Source organism: Mobula birostris, chromosome 8, assembly GCF_030028105.1.
Source record: "Mobula birostris isolate sMobBir1 chromosome 8, sMobBir1.hap1, whole genome shotgun sequence".
Lineage (NCBI taxonomy): Eukaryota > Metazoa > Chordata > Chondrichthyes > Myliobatiformes > Myliobatidae > Mobula > Mobula birostris.
Window position 1 is genome coordinate 135693539 of NC_092377.1, and position 17224 is coordinate 135710762.

General features: G+C 44.1%; 1 long non-coding RNA gene across 3 annotated transcripts in view; it reads right to left on the reverse strand.

The window, feature by feature from the left end:
* LOC140201744 (uncharacterized) overlaps window positions 1-17224 on the reverse strand; it is a 28647-nt gene that overhangs the window by 9742 nt on the left and 1681 nt on the right. For 2 of the 3 annotated variants that reach the window (XR_011886947.1, XR_011886949.1), the window contains exon 2: window positions 4519-4594. The exons of the other annotated variant lie outside the window; for it this stretch is intronic. This is a non-coding gene — a long non-coding RNA (uncharacterized lncRNA). The remainder of the gene's footprint in view (window positions 1-4518; window positions 4595-17224) is intronic. 3 annotated transcript variants of the gene reach the window in all.

A 17224-nucleotide genomic window follows, 5' to 3' on the forward strand; every position in this document is an offset into this window, starting at 1 on the left:
AAGCATTGTGTGAAGGCAGTCTATTATCTGTACTAGGTGTTTGTGCTGCTTTTGTTAATGTACAGCTAATCAAAAGAACGTGGCAGTGTACACAAGATGACTTTCATCAATAGCTGTTAGGAACTAAAACACATTTTTATAGTACCGTAGTAGTGCTGATAGTGTCATAATTTGTTCTGTACAGTATTTCTACATTGATTGGCCTAATCTCAAATAATGAGTCAGTCTACAGAGAAGAAGTCATCACCCTGACACAGTGGTGTCAAGAAAACAACCTCTCCCTCAATGTCGCAAAAACAAAGGAGCTGGTTGTGGACTACAGAAGGAATGGAGACAGGCTAGCCCCTATTGACGTCAATGGATGAGGGGTTGAGAGTGTAAACAGCTTTAAGTCCCTCAGCATACATATCACCGAGGATCTCCTGTGGTCTGTGTGGTGAAAAAAGCACAACACTACCTCTTTCACCTCAGACGGTTGAGGAAGTTTGGTATGGGCCTCCAAATCCTAAGAACTTTCTGCAGGGGCACAACTGCGAGCATCCTGACTGGCTGCATCACCGCCTGGTATGGGAACTGTCCTTCCCTAAATCGCAGGACTCTGCAGAGAGTGGTGTGGACAGCCCAGCACATCTGTAGATGTGAACTTCCCACTATTCAGGACATTTACAAGGACAGGTGTGTAAAAAGGGCCCGAAGGATCATTGGGGACCCGAGTCACCCCAACCACAAACTGTTCCAGCTGCTACCATCCAGGAAATGGTACCGCAGCATAAAAGCCAGGACCAACAGGCTCCGGGACAGCTTCCACCAGGCCATCAGACTAATTAGTTCACGCTGGTGCAATTGTATTTCTATGCTATATTGACTGTCTTATTGTACATACTATTTATTACAAATCACTATAAATTGCACATATAGATGGAGATGTAAAGATTTTTACACCTCATGTATGTGAAGGATGTAAGTAATAAAGTCAATTCAATTAAATAATGTAATTTGTTGCTCAGTTAAGCATTAGTTTGTCTTTTTTATATACCTTTGAAACTAATTCCATGAAACTTCGGATAATTGGGGCAACTGCTTAACTGGGCTAAAACTTACTGGTCCTGGTGTAGTTACAGAAGTATAGAGTCAGAGTGACCTACATCCACGGGCTAAGTTATGATGGCTTTTATCAAACAATATTATATCCATTGATTGCTTAAAGTACTTTACAAATTTCTATAAAAGAGATTGCAATGTCAATTTCTAAAGCATTCCACTGTGAATTTTCAGCCTGTAATTTTAAAAGATGATGGTGGCAGTTTGATTACTGCAGGAAAAATTCATACTATCAAGTTATATAGTACTTAAAGGCGCCCTTGTGCCTCGTTTATCCATGCCAACCAAGTTGCCTAGCTGAGGTTATCCCATTTGTCTGTATTAAGTTCGCATCCCTCTAAGTCTTCCTGCCTGGTTGCCTGTCCCAATATTTTTTTAAAATAGTAATTGTACCTGCCACTACTACCTCCTCTAGCAGCATGTTCCATATATCCATCACCCTCTGTAAAATGAGTTGACCTTAAAGTCTCCCTTTAAAATATCCCCTCACACCTTAACTCAATGCCTTCTAGTTCTAGACTTCCTTACCTTGGGAAAAAGATTGACCATTTACCCCTATTTATACCCCTTATGATTTTATATACTGTACTTCTACAAAGTCACCCCTCAGCATCCTGGAGAAGGAAACAGAGGTCCATGAGCTGGTCCCTGTTGGAGGAGCAGCGATGGTAGCGGGTTAGCAACTTTAAGTTCCTGGGGGTTGCTATTTCAGAGGACCTTTCCTGGGCCCAGCACGTAAGTGCAATTGTGAAGAAAGCACGGCAATGCCTCTACTTCCTTAGGAGTCTGTGAAGATTCAGCATAACATCTAAAACTTCGACAAATTTCTATAGATATGTAGTGGAGAATATACTGACTGGCTGTCTTATGGCCAGGTATGGGAACACCAAATGCCTCTGAACAGAAAATCCTAAAAAAGGTAGTGGATTTGGCCCAGTACATGACGGGTAACGCCCTCCCAACCACTGAGCACATCTACATGAAACACTGTTGTAGGAAAGCTGATCCACCATCAGAGATCCCCACTACCCAGGTCATGCTCTCCTCTTGTTGCTGCCATCGGGTAGAAAGTACGTGCCTCAGGACTCACACCACCCAGTTCAAGAAGAGTCACTACCCCTCAACCATCAGGCTCTTGAATAGAAGGGGATAACTACACTCAATTCCTACAAGCAATTATCTCACTTTAAGGACTTATCTCATTATCTCATGTTCTTGTTAATTATTTATATTTGCATTTGCACAGTTTGTTGCCTTCTGCACTCTGGTTGATTTTTCATTGATCCTGTTATAGTTACTATTCTATAGATTTGCTGAGTATGCCCACAGGAAAATGAATCTCGGAGTTCCACATGGTGTCATATATGTACTTTGATAATAAAATTTACTATGCACTTCGAACTTTTCCAGTGCTGGGAGGGCTGTATCTGGGCTGATCCTCAGGTTAGCTGGGATAGAGTAGTCTAGCTTTGGGGAGGACTAAGGTGAAATTTTCAACAGCAGTGGGTGATGAAGAAGTAGGTTTGAGACACAGAGGCTCTAGGTTTAGGCTTTGACTCCAGGAAGTCTGCCTATGATCTGGTTCACCCTGAGATGGAAATCAAAGGCAACGAACAGCATCCTATATTCAGAGAAACAAAGAGCTCTTGTGCCATCAGGAAGGCTTGGGGGTTCTGAGGATTGGAGGGAGGCAGTGCATGGGTGGAAGATAAATGAGGGTGTGAGACTCAGTTGTGTGGGGATATGGAGGGACTGACTAGAGGTGCATTGATTCCCAGCATGCTGAATGGCAGGACATGGAGAAGGAGGGGATTTGGTGACTGAATGACAAGGAAGGGCTGTGGCGTCTGTGGGGGATGAGGGGGAAAATGGGTGGCTAGTGAGGTGAACCTCTCTAGCACTGGGCGGAGGTGTGTGTGTGTGTGTCGGGGTAAATGCCAATGGATCTGCGCCACAGAACGATGGAGATACATCAAAGTTCAAAGTAAATTTATCACGAGAGTACATATATGTCACCATGTGCAACCCTGATATTCATTTCCTTACACAGTAAATACAGGAAACCCCGTGGAATCAATGAAAGACCGTCCCCAACAGGACAGACACACCAATGCACAAAAGACAAAAAACTGAAAATAAAAATAATAATAATAAAGAAATAAGCAATTAATATTGAGAATATAAGATGAAGAGTCCTTGAAAATGAGTCCATAGGTTGTGGGAATAGTTCAGTGATGGGGTGAGTGAAGCTGAATAAAGTTCTTCCCTCTGGTTCAAGAGCCTGATGGTTGAGCGGTAACAACTGTTCCTGAACCTGGTGGTGTGGGTCCTGAGGCTCCTCTGTACCTTCTTTATGATGGCAGTAGCAATAAGAGAGCATAGCCTGGGTAGTGAGGGTCCTTGATGATGGATGCTGCTTTCCTGCAAGAGCACTCTGTGTAGATGTGCTGAATGGTGGGGAGGTCTTTATCTGTGATGGGCCAGCCCATATCCACTAGCTTCTGCAGGATTTTATGTTCAAGGGCATTGGTGTTTCCACACCTGGCCATGATGCAACCAGTCAATACACTCTCCACCACACATCTCTAGAAGTTTGTCAAAGTTTTAGATGTCATGACAAATTTTGCAGACTTCTAAGGAAGTAGAGGTGCTGCCTTGCTTTCTTCATAATGGCAGTTGTGTGCTGGGCCCAGGACAGGTCCTCTGAGGTGGCAACACTGAGGATTTTAAAGTTGTTGACCCTTTCCACCTCTGATCTCCCGAAGAGGACTGACTCATAGCCCTCCGGTTTCCTTCTCCCAAAGTCATTAATCAGCTCCTTGGTCTTGAGTGGGAGATTATTGTGGCACCACTCAGCCAGATTTTCAATCTCCCTGCTATATGCTGATCCATCACCACCTTTGATTCAGCCAACAGCAGTGGTATCGTCAACAAACTTAAATATGGCATTGGAGTGTGATTGGCCTCTCAGTCATAAGTAAAGTAAGTAAAGCAGGGGGCTAAACACTGAGCCTTTGTGGGGCACTTGTACTGATGGAGATTGTGGAGGTGATGTTGTTGCCAATCCGAACAGACCGGGGTCTGCGAGTGAGGAAATCGAGGATCCAATTGCACAAGGAGGTATTGAGGCCAAGGTCTTGAAGCTTATTGATTAGTTCAAGGTCAATCAACTCATGGCTTTTCCTGGCTGCCAGAAAGCGATGGCACTCTTTCAGGTCGAGAGCAATGAGTTCTGACTTGAGTTGTATTTTTTGTGTCCGTGTGTGTCAGAACAGAACAGCACGAAACAGGCCCTTTGGCCCCCTGTGATTGCGCTGTCCCTTGGGTACGGTATCCTTGTGAAATGAGGGAAGGGTTGTAGAGAAGAGTCAACACTTTCCAACTATAAATCTTTGTGCACTTTACAACTGCCAGCACCTCTTCTTTTGTAATGTGAATATATTTCAAGACATCACTAATTTTCTTCCTTGAATTCCAAAGTTTCCATGACTTTCTGCAATGTAAATACAAAAACAATTCATTTAAGACCTCCCTCATCTGTGGCTCCACACTTAAATGACAATATTTATCCTTAAGACCTGCTTTTTTTTTGCTCATAATAAGTTATAGAATCTCTTTGAATTTCCCCTCACATAATCTGCCAAAGCTATCTCATGCTTTTGTTTTGTCCTCTCCTGATTTCCCTTTTAAGTGTACTCCTCACTGGATAAGCTTGAGCACAGCTACCTATACCTGGCGTTTGCCGCTTTTTTTTTTCCCTGACTAGAGCTGCAATATCCCTCATGAACTAGGATTCCCCAATACTGTCATAGACATCCCACCCTGCAAAAACTCATTTCAGGGAGGTATCACCACCATTTCAGGGAGGTAGCACTCCCGTCCCCCACAACCCCATATCCCCCCTCTCCCCCCAGGTCGACCTCCAAGGATGCATGTGTACAGGATATTTGATTGTGAAAGAACACAACAATTTATTTGATCACATATTGAAACTATTTACACACACACATACATATATATATATATTCCTTGTTGAATATTTTGTTGGCAGTCTCAATGCTAATAGCTAAATGCTAATGCAAATAGCTTTTCTATTTCTTTTGGAAACTTTCCTTGTACTGTGATGTGGCTTGCTTGGCAGATTTGAGCATCTCGCTGGAAGTCTCAACCTCAGAGCGGTCTGTGTCAATGAATTTGTTAATTTCGCAAGCCATCAGATTGACAAGTGTTTTGTGAGACAGTTGACTTCTGAATTCTGTCTTAATGTGACGCACCATGCTGAATGCCCTTTCTACATCACAATTAGAATTTGGCAGCACCAAAAGCAGCTTCAGCAATTGGCAGAGCTCTTTGAATCTCAACTGCCCTGTGCTCACAGATTTTACTTTGGACAGCTTCCCCCAGAACTCATCAACTGGCAAACTTTTGTAGCTTGGCAGCAATCCTTCAAGGTTAGTTGAGACATAATCCAGGACTTCCAAGTGGACCTGTTCTCTTGCATCTGCCTTGATCACATTTGGAAATCTCTCTGCCAGAGTCAAAATCTGGTCTGGATTCACCTCATCTTGGCTCTCTGTATTGACCACTGACAGATTTTTCAAGATTTGGTCTCTCATTGGGAAATTCTCCAAGATTTTTTGAAAGTACCTGACATAGAATGCTCTGGCATCTTTGAAGAACTACTTTGTCTTGTAAGGGGGGAATCTCTTGTGCTTCCTCACTTAGCAACTGCCTCCTTGCCAGGTACTCAGTAAAAAGCTCTTCATCTGGGCAGTGAATTTCAAGGTTGCTCACATCTATCTCCTGAATGTTCTGTTCTCTCAATACCTTTGGCTCAATAAATCTGCTTGCTATGTCAGGCAGGAGTTCTTCTACACTCTGATCCAACTTGAAGAGGGTAGGTGACTTGTTTTGAAAAATCAAATTGAATTTGTCAAAACATTATGTGACATTATGGAGAAAGCATGTGTATATTTTCATTTGGGGGTCTTTCAGCCTCATCTGAAAATGAGATGACTTCTGATTCTCACTCTTTGACTCAAAATATGAAATAAAGGCTGGCCATTAGTGGAGCAGATGGTCCAAACTTTTTCCTAAAGAAAGCCAGCGTGTAGGACAATGCTTTCGTACTCTCTGCTGGGCAACATTGCAGATCTCTTGAAACTGTTTTAGGTCTTCTCTTTGTTTGGAACTTTTCTCAAAGTAGTAGTAGATGTCAATGAACCGTTCTTCAGGTGACATTCAGAGCTCCTCAGCAGCAGTTTTGGCACAAATGTTGACCAGGTGACTTGGACAGCCAACGCTGTAAATATGAGGGGCCTGTGCTTTCACTCTTGATAAGACAGAGTTGTTTTTGCCAATCATCACATTGCAGTTGTCACTGCTAAATCCTACACAATTAGACCATTCAAGGCCTTTGTCATGCATGGATGATGCAATGCAGTTGAATATGTTTTCAGCTTTGGCATCATTGCATGTTTACAAATCCAACTGTTACCAAATCCTGTGTTTCATTCTAGTACCTGGCTAAGATGGCACATTCCTTCTCACACATGATATCGTTGCTTTCCTCAGTCAAAGTACTGTATGGCCTTTTTTCTGTCCGCATGAACTTGTACGGATCCTCTGAACATTCAGGTTCCAGTGCCATGTTCACGATTGCTGCTGTCTTGGTTGATGAGCGGGCAGAGTTTTTTGCTATTTCTGTACTTATATTATCAATAGACAATAGGTGCAAGAGTAGGCCATTCGGTCCTTCAAGCCAGCACCGCCATTCACTGTGATCATGGCTAATCATCTACAACTAGTATCCAGTTCCTGCCTTCTCCCCATATCCCTTCACTCCGCTATCTTTATCATAAGAGTCGTTTTTTTTTACTCTATTACAACTTTAAGCAAGTCTACAGGGAGTTTGGCCTCATCACGTAGGACGTCAATAGAGTAGCTCCTTAGCAGCCAGCCAGCTAGTTTAAATAACGTTAGCTATGCTAATGAACGAATGACACCTGTTAAACTCACCTCAGCATGTCTTTTACAGTCACCTGGTCAATAGAAAAGTCACTGTTGCAAACAGTGCAGTGAGCAACACTGTCATTATTTTTTACCCCTATTAGGCAGGGGTACACTTTAGTGTAGTCCGGGGTGAAGTGCGTTTTATATATTTTTTTGAAACACTCTGCCATGGTGGTGCAGGACACTAAACTGAACTGATGGAGAGACTGAGGTCGACTGTAAAGCCCGCCCACAGAGAAAACTGATAGGTCTACTTAGCACAAAGAGAGACCAATCAGGATGCTCGTTCCAGCTCCCGCTCTCACTCTTCCTCTCAAAAAAATCCATTTCCGGGTTGTTGTATATAATTTGCGGGTGTCAGGGAGCTGCCAGCAATATGCGGGAGACTCCCGGAACTTCCGGGAGAGGTGGGATGTCTGCTGTCAGCCTTGCCTTTCCCTCCAACGGCAAAATGCTGGCCCTGAACTGTTTATCACTGTTAAAAGTTATTCTTTTGAAGTTTTTTTTAAGAAGAAGGTTAGCTTTTGAAATAACTTAACTGCTATCCCTATTCCACGACTCCCGAAGATGTTTTCATTTATGTATCTAACTTTCCTATCTTGAAAATTTCTTTAAAAACTTTACAGGTAATTTGCATACAGTTGGATTCTGTAAGATGAATCTTCCACGATTGGGGGAGCCCCTGTGCCTTGTGTAATAACATATCATTAGACAAAGCTCTCAGCTACAATAGATAACAATAATTATTGTGCTTGCTTCTTTACAGCTTATCTCCTCTCCTTTCTCTAAAAATGGCTTACCTACGCTGAAGTCTTATTCTTGGAAACTTGATTACATAATACATGAACTCAGCAATTAGGGGGCGTGGGTTCCGTGATTCTATCAATATACAGTATGCAAACACAGACATTTCGTAAGTAATGGAAAATGTTGAAAAACCATTTTTTCCTTCCCGAAAATTGGTTGTCACGTACAGATGTGTAATCAGCTAATGACACAGTGGACTGGGCTTCTCTCTGACTTGACGTGATAGCTGGCAGGGCTCCTGTTTGAAAGGCTGAAAATAAATAAAATAATTTCAGCAATTACTGGCCTGCCTTGCATTTACTCAGCAAGTGAATCCCTGGACTTATAGAAAGCAGCGTGCCAAGCCATTTGCCATCAGTATCTCCTTGCCTTTGTGTTATGCTGTGTGGCAGCTGTTGGCCCCAGTTGTTGCCTGCTTGATTTGGGGAGTCATTTGCCTGAACTCTTCTTGTTCAGTCCACTGTGTGGTAGTCTATTTTAATTTCCATTTTCTCCGTTGGCTGATTTGGATGTGGCTACAGTTCTAGGATTATTTCTCCTTTGCTCTCTGAGTAACCCTTATGGAGGCAACTTTACGATAAACTGTTGAAGCCCAGCATCATCCTCCGGATGTGCACTTTGCAATTCCAGGCAATCATGTTTGTCCTGGAACTGTCTGCTCATTTAATAGGGAAGGCTTGAGGAAGGGTGTAGCTCCTTTTCCTGATGAATGCAATAATAAAACTTGACCATTTCTCCGAGCAAACGTTGGAGGAACTCAGCAGGCCAGTCAGCATCCGTGGATAAGAGTACAGTGAACGCTTCGGGCCGAAATCTCGACTGTACTCTCTTCCGCAGATGCTGCCTGGCCTGCTGAGTTCCTCCAGCGTTTTGTGTGTGTTGCTCGGATTTCCAGCATCTGCAGACTTTCTCTTGTTTAACCATTACTCCCCTCTTTTCAGTTCATTTTATTTATTCATTTAATTTTGTTTTGAGATACAGTGCTGAACAGGCCCTTCTAGCTCCCCATCAATCCACTGATTTAACCCCAGGCTAACCACAGGACAACTTACAATGACCAATTAACCTACTAACTGGTATGTCTTTGGACTGTGGGAGGAAACCGGAGCACCCGGAGGAAACTCAGGTTGACACAGAAAGGACGTACAAACTTTCTTACAAAGGGCACCAGAATGGAACTGCTAACACCAATGTCCCAGACTGTAATAGTGTTGCATTAGCCACGATGTTACTGTGGTTGATAAATGCTTTTCTTAATGAGGTCAGCGCTGCGCTGCAGCTTCTCCCCAATTAACCTGAACACTTGTGAGCTGGGAATAAAGAATAATTACTTTCTATGTTTGAAGATTCGACAAGGATCATGTGGAGAGACTTTCAAGGATGATTAAGACAGGCTGTGTATTGACAACAGAGCTAAGGAAGAGGAATGAAAGATTCAGAATCGGGTTTAATATTACCGGCATAGGTCGTGAAATTTGTTAACTTTAATTTGTTAATAGTATAATGAAATACATGATAAATAAACATATAGAAAAAAAACTGAGTTAAATTAAGTATATACATGTCTATTAAATAGTTAAGTTAAAATGAATAGTGCAAATAACAGAAATAAAAATGTAGTGAGGCAGTGTTCATGGGTTCAGTGTCTATTTAGAAGTCGGATGGCAAAGGGGAAGAAACTGTTCCTGAATTGCCCAAAGAGATATGTGGCTGCTTTTTCCGACCTCTTGTGAAGATTTAACCTCTAGGCAGTAAGTGTTCAGCTGACATTGGCATCCTCCAGTGGCTCATTGGGCTGGCCATTCCCCACAGCTTAGTATTGTGAGTGTTTCACAGCCACATGTTGCTACCTTCATTGCACAGAGTCAACATTCTTCCTGCCCTGCCCTAATGTCCACCTCTCCTTCCTTTAAGATGCTCCTTAAGTTGTGCTAGTTGGACCATATCTTTGATCGTCTGGCGTCATATCATCTGAAATGGCTCAGAGCTAAGTTTTAAAGCATAGGGCATAGAATACCACAGCACCGTTTAGGCCCTTCGGCCCACAATGTTTTGCTATCATTTTAACCTACTCTAACATCAATCTAACCCTTGCTGCCCACATAACCTTTCATTTTCCAAGAGCCTCTTAAGTGCCCCTATACTGTATCTGCCATTACCAGCACCCCTGGCAGTATTTACCCCTCTCTGTGTTTAAAAAAAACTATCTCTGACATGCCCCGCCTCTACTTTCCTCTAATCACCTTAAAATTATGATTTTTCATCTTAGCCATTGCCACCCTGGCTGTCCACTCTATATGTGCCTCTTATCATCTTGTACCCTTCTATCAAGTCAGTTCTCATCCTCCCTCAGTTTTGCAGTTGAGAAGTTCCTTGAACTTTTACGTTAAACATTCTACCTAAGTGCAAGCTGTATTCGTGTTACGAACTGATGATGTCAATATTGCCCACTGACCCAAATGGCAACAAAAAACTTGCATCACTCTGGTGCCTTTGGTGATGAAATATCCCAGAATATTTCATGGGAATATTGATCAAGCCGAGAACCGACAGAAGGCATAGAATAGATCTGAGAGGATTGTGGAGAGGTTTTGCAAATGAATTCCAGACCCAGCTGTTAGCAGTGGGAGGGATGGTTGCCACAGGATGGAGAAATTAACTTTGGGATGTTCAGGTGGTCTGAACTGAAACAAGGTAATTAATGCAAAGAGCTAAGGGTCTGGAGAGGGTGTAGAGGATATAGACCATGGTGGGATTTGAAGAAAATTTAAAAATTGAGGTGTTGCTTCCTGACAGCCAGTCCAAGTCAGTAAGCACAGGGTGATGGGTGATTAGGATTCAGGATGTAAGCAGCAGTGTTTTGGGTGACTTGTTATTTATAGAGATTAGGACAAGGTGGGGTGGGTGGCAGGAGTATATTGGAATGGTCAAAGCGTTGAGAGTAGAAGGGCTCGGTGGCAATTAAGGTGAATGGGAGCAGTGTGATGATGTAACAGCAGCTTAAAGAACCAATCTCAGTGATAACAGTAGTCTGAAACAACTTGACTTATGCAGACAGTTGGGTTTAGTTTCAGACAGTTGCCATAGACGGGGATGGAGTGGGTAGACAAGGAATGGAGATTGTGACGGTGACTTTGTTGTCCTCAGTGTCTAGTTGCTCATCCAATCATTAGTATCAGATACTTTTGGATAATAGATAGAGGCAGTGGTGAAGTAGATGCGTGTAGAAACTGATGGCATATATTTGGATGATATTGCCAGGGAGAAGTATGTGGACCTGAAGCAGGATCAGATTTAATTAAAGTAGTTTCTCAGTGAGAATAAGCACTAGCAGACATTGTCACAAGACTACCGAGGTCCTTGTTTGGTTAATATCAGTACTGTACTGTTAGACCATAAGACCATAAGATATAGGAGCAGAATTAGGCCATTTGGCCCATTGAGTCTGCTCTGCCATTTCAACATGGCTGATCCAATTTTCCTCTCAACCCCAATCTCTTGCTTTCTCCCTGTATCCCTTCATGCCCTGACCAATCAAGGATCTATCAACTTCTGCCTCAAATATACATAAATATACAACTGCCTGTGGCTAAGAATTCCACAGATACACCACCCTCTGGCTAAGGAATTTCCACCTCCTCCATTCTAAAATGACGCCTCTTTATTCTGAGCCTGTGTCCTCTGGTCTTAGACTCTCCCACCATAGGAAACATCCTCTCCACATCCACTCTCTCAAGACCTTTCACCACTCGTTAGGTTTCAATGTGGTCACCCCTCATTCTTCTGAATTCAAGTGAATACAGGCCCAGAGCCATCAAAAGCTCTTTAAATGACAATCCTGGAATCATTTTTGTGAAACTCCTTTGAACCCTCTCCAGTTTCAGCTCATTCTTTCTAAGATAAGGGGCTCAAAACTGCTCACAGTGCTGCAAGTGAGGCCTCACCAGTGTTTTATAAAGTTTTAACATTACATCCTTGCTTTTATATCCTAGTCCTCTTGAAATGAATGCCAACATTGCATTTGCCTTCCTCACTACAGTCTCAACCTGCAAATTAACCTTTAGGAAATCCTGCCCAAGGACTCTCAGGTGTCTCAGTTTTAGTATTTTCTTGGGAGCAGAGAAGATTGATATAGAAACATTTTGCTGTAGCATCACTGTTGTAAGAGCCTGAAATTGTGTCAGTGGTCTAACGGAAAGAACTGATGGTGAATGTGCTAATCACCATTGTTGAAACAGTTGTAACACTCAGGTTTGGCTAGTAGCTTAAATCTAGGGGAAGACAGCCTCTGGCCAAACTTGAGAAATCTTGTTTGGGAGGATGCTGTTTGTTGTGTTCCCCTGTTACAAATCAGTACTATGAAATAACAAACAGTACACAATATGCAATTAACTGATTGAGCTTTATAATTCTTAATTTGACTATAGGGTTAGTAAAGAGACAAAAAAGAAAAAGAGCCTATTCTCATGAAACACTCTATTGTGCAACATTGGAGCTCACGGTTTTCCTGTCTATTCATTCTCCATTGATCTGCCCTCTGGTCGTCAACTCCCAACCCCATTCCAGGTCCGCTCAGTCCTGCAGACTACAACTTCCCTGTTCTGCCATCTTCTCTCTCCATCTTCCGCCAAACAAAAGCCCGCCAAACCTTCGCTCGGGTGCACAAGAAAGCAAAACATCTCCCATCATCGGCCAGTGCACATTCTAAAGTCCCCGTTATCTCTAGTCATAACCCAAACATTGCTGCTGCAGAGAAACCATTACATTAGCATGAAACATTACAGAGAGGCCATTACGTTAGCAGTGAAACCTTACAGCACGTGTAACACAGTTTTATCCACTTCTCCCTCTGATCATTCTCTTCAACTCATTGTTGAGCTTTCTTGAAGGTAATGTTCATCGATCGTTGAGGGTGAGCACTCTGTGAACAGGTGCCACCTGACTTTGTGACTGTCAACATGAGTCTGGCTATTTGAAGATTGTCAGAGAAATTGGTTGACAAGATATTGGTTAACCCATATTGACCCATGCATCACACACAAAATGCTGGGGGAACTCAGCAGGCCAGGCAGTGTCTATAGAAAAGAGAACAGTCGATGTTTTGGGGTGAAACCCTTTAGTTGACTGTACTTTTTTCCATAGATGTTGCCTGGCCTGCTGAGTTCCTCCAGCATTTTGTGTGTGTTGCTCGGCTTTCCAGCACCTGCAGATTTTTTTCTTGTTTGTGGTTTGACCCACGCATCGTCCAGCAGGAGACACTGTGTATTGGCCAACCTGCTACAGTTAGTTTGTCATATTCTGTCCGCATAAATCAAGCCGTGTTTGTCATCACAGCCCTAGTGGAGAATGGTTTAAGTAGGGCTTGCTTGCCCTTACAGGGATGCTGCGCTCCGTTACGTTAGGGTGTCAGCAGGACACTATTACAGCCCGGGGCACTGGGGTTTGGAGTTCATTTCCAGCGCCTTCTGTGAGAGGTTTATACGTTCTCCCCGGGACCACACGGGTTTCCTCCAGGTGCTCCGGTTTCCTCTCACAGCCCAAAGACACACTGATGAGTAGGTTAATTGGTCATTGTAAATTGTTCTGCGATCAGGCTCCGCTTAAATAGGTGGGTTGCTGGGTGGTACAGCTCATTGGACTGAAATAGTCATAGTCATACTTTATTGATCCCAGAGGGAAATCGGTTTTCATTACAGTTGCACCATAAATAATAAATAGTAATAGAACCATAAATAGTTAAATTGTAATATGAAAATTATGCCTGTGAATTATGAAATAAGTCCAGGACCAGCCTATCAGCACAGGGTGTCTGACCCTCCAGGGGAGGAGTTGTAAAGTTTGATGGCCACAGGCAGGAATGACTTCCTATGACGCTCTGTGCTGCATCTCAGAGGAATGAGTCTCTGGCTGAATGTACTCCTGTGCCCACCCAGTACATTATGTACTGGATGGGAGACATTGACCAAGATGGCATGCAACTTAGACAGCATTCTCTTTTCAGACACCACCATGAGAGAGTCCAGTTCCATCCCCACAACATCACTGGCCTTACAAATAAGTTTGTTGATTCTGTTGGTGTCTGCTACCCTCAGCCTGCTGCATCAGCACACAACAGCAAACATGAAAGCACTGGCCACCACAGACTTGTAGAACATCTCAGCATCGTCCGGCAGATGTTAAAGGACCTCAGTCTCCTCAGGAAATAGAGATGGCTCTGACCCTTCTTATAGACAGCCTCAGTGTTCTTTGACCAGTCCAGTTTATCGTCAATACGTGTCCCCAGGTATTTGTAATCCTCCACCATGTCCACACTGACCCCCTGGATGGAAACAGGGGTCACCGGTACCTTAGCTCTCCTCAGGTCCACCACCAGCTCCTTAGTCTTTTTCACATTAAGCTGCAGATATTTCTGCTCACGCCATGTGACAAAGTTTCCTGTTCTGCACTGTACCTAACTAGAAATAAAATACATTTCCACCTCTGGATCGGATTAGTCAGGATGGCACGGACTGATTTATCTTCAGCTTACTAACATGGTGATTTATTAATACTTGAGTTTCGTAACTTGCCTATCAAATTTGATGTTACTTTTTCAAACGAGTCTCTCAGTGGGAGAGCAAAGTAGCCTAGAAGCTCTGGAAGATACGTTTTAGCAAAATAAACCACAGAGCTAATATCAAACAAGAGAAAATCTGCAGATGCTGGAAAACCGAGCAATACACACCAAGTGCTGGAGGAACTCAGCAGGCCTGGCAGCATTTATGGGACAGTCTGGAGGAATGCCATCTAGGAAGGGACTGAACCAGGGGGGATAAAACTGAGTCGAGGTATGAGCTCAGTGGGGCAGGAACAAGCTGAAACGATGGGTCTACCTGTATAGGCATGTTTGTGGATCTTGGGTAGGAGGTAGAAACAGGAGGTAGGAGGCGAGGGAACTATGAGGTTGATGGTAGTCAGTGGGAGATCCCCAGAGCTAATAAGGTCAGTGATGGTATGGGAGACAATGGCCTGGCGCAGCTTAGCGGGATCCTGTTCGAGGAGTAGGAAAGAGAAGGTGTCTGAGAGTTATCACTGGGCCTCAGCAAGGTAGAGGTCAGTCCACCAGACTACTACAGCATCCTCCCCCCTTATCTGCAGGTTTGATGGTGAGGATAGGATTAGTGCAGAGAGAGAGGAGAGCAGTGTGTTCAGAAGGAGTGAGGTTGGAATTGGAGAGAGGGTTGGTGAAGTCGAGACAGTTGATGTCTCGTTGGCAGTTGACAATGAAAAGATCCCGAGCAGGCAGAAAACCAGAGCGGGCTGTCCAGGAAGAGGAGGAGGGTCGAAGGCGGGAGAAAGGTCATCAGTGCGGGGTGGCGAGTCCCTGCCAAAGAAGTAGGCAACCTTATTAGCTCCGGGGATCTCCCATCCACTGCCACCAACCTCATAGTTCCCTCATCCCACACTTCCCATTTCTACCTCCCGCCCAAGATCCACAAACCTGCCAGTCCAGGTAGACCCATCGTTTCAGCTTGTTCCTGCACACTCACACACTCTTGATCTTCTCAATGATTTCAAGTTCCCTGGCCCGACCATTTTATTTTCACCATGGATGTGCAGTCGCTATACACCTCTGTCCCCCACCAGGAAGGCCTCGAGGCTCTCAGTTTCTTTCTGGACACAGACTTAACCATTTCCCCTCCACCCCCACTCTCCTCCATCTAGCAGAACTTGTCCTCACTCTTAATAATGTCTCCTTTGGTTCCTCCCACTTCCTTCAAACAAAACGTGTAGCCATGGACACTCGCATGGGTCCCAGCTATGCCTGTCTTTTTGTTGGCTATGTGGAACAGTTTATGTTCCAAGTCTAGACCGGTGTCACTCCCACACTTTTACATAAAAACATAAGAAATAGGAGCAGGAATTGGCCTTCTGGCCTATCAAGCCTGCTCCACCATTCAATAAGATCATGGCTAATCTGGCCATGGACTCATCTTCACCTACCTGCCATTTCCCCATAACCCTTAATTCCCCTGAGTGCAATAATCTATCCAACCTTGTCTTAAATATATTTACTAGGTAGCCTCCGCTGCTTCATTGGGCAGAGAATTCCACAGATTCACCACTCTCTGGGAAAATCAGTTCCTCCTCATCCCTGTCCTAAATCTACTCCCCCCAAATCTTGAGACTATGTCCCCTAGTTCTAGTCTCACCTACCAGTGGAAACAACTTTCCTGCCTCTATCTTATTTATCCCTTTCATAATTTTATATGTTTCTATAAGGTCTCCTCTCATTCTTCTGAATTCTGGTGAGTACAGCCCCAGACGACTCAATCTCTCCTCACAGTCTAACCCCTCATCTCTGGAATCAACCTGGTGAACCTCCTCTGCACTGCCTCCAAAGCCAGTATATCCGTCCTCAAGCACGGAGACCAGAACTGCACACAGTACTGCAGGTGCATTTTCACCAGTACCCTGTACAGTTGCAGCATGACCTCCCTGCTCTTAAACTCAATCCCTCTAGCAAGGAAGGCCAACATTCCATTTACCTTCTTGATAGCCTATGCTACGTGCTACGCTACATCAATGACTGCATTGGTGCTGCTTCCTGCACCCATACCTAGCCCATCAACTTCATCAACTTTGCCTCCAACTTCCACCCTGCCCTCAGATTTACCTGGTCCATTTCTGACACCTCCCTCCCCTTTCTCGATCTCTCTATCTACCTCTGGAGACAGCTTATCCACTGCTGTCTATTACAAACCCACTGACTCTCACAGCTACCTGGACTATACCTCTTCCCACCCTACTACTTGCAAAAATACCATCCCCTTCCCTCAATTCCTCGATCTCCACCGCTTCTGCTCTCAGGATGAGGCTTTTCATTCAAAGAGATGTCCTCCTTCTTTAAAGAAAGGGGCTTCCAGTCCTCCACCATCGACACTGCCCTCAACCGCATCTCTTCCATTTCAAGCACGTCTGCCCTCACCTCATCCTCCCGCCACCCCACCAGAGATAAGGTTCCTCTTGTCCTCACCTACCACCCCACCAGCCTCCACATCCAGCACATAATTCTCCGTAACTTCCGCCATCTCTATGGGATCCCACCACCAAGCCCATCTCTCATTCCCCTCAACTTTCTGCGTTCCGCAGGGATCACTCCCTAAGTGACTCCCTGGTCTATTTGTCCCTCCCCACTGATCTCCCTCCTGGCACTTATCCTTGTAAGTGGAACAAAAGCTACACCTGCCCCTACACCTCCTCCCTCACCACTATTCCGGGGCCCAAACAGTCCTTCCAGGTGAAGCAATACTTCATGTGTGAG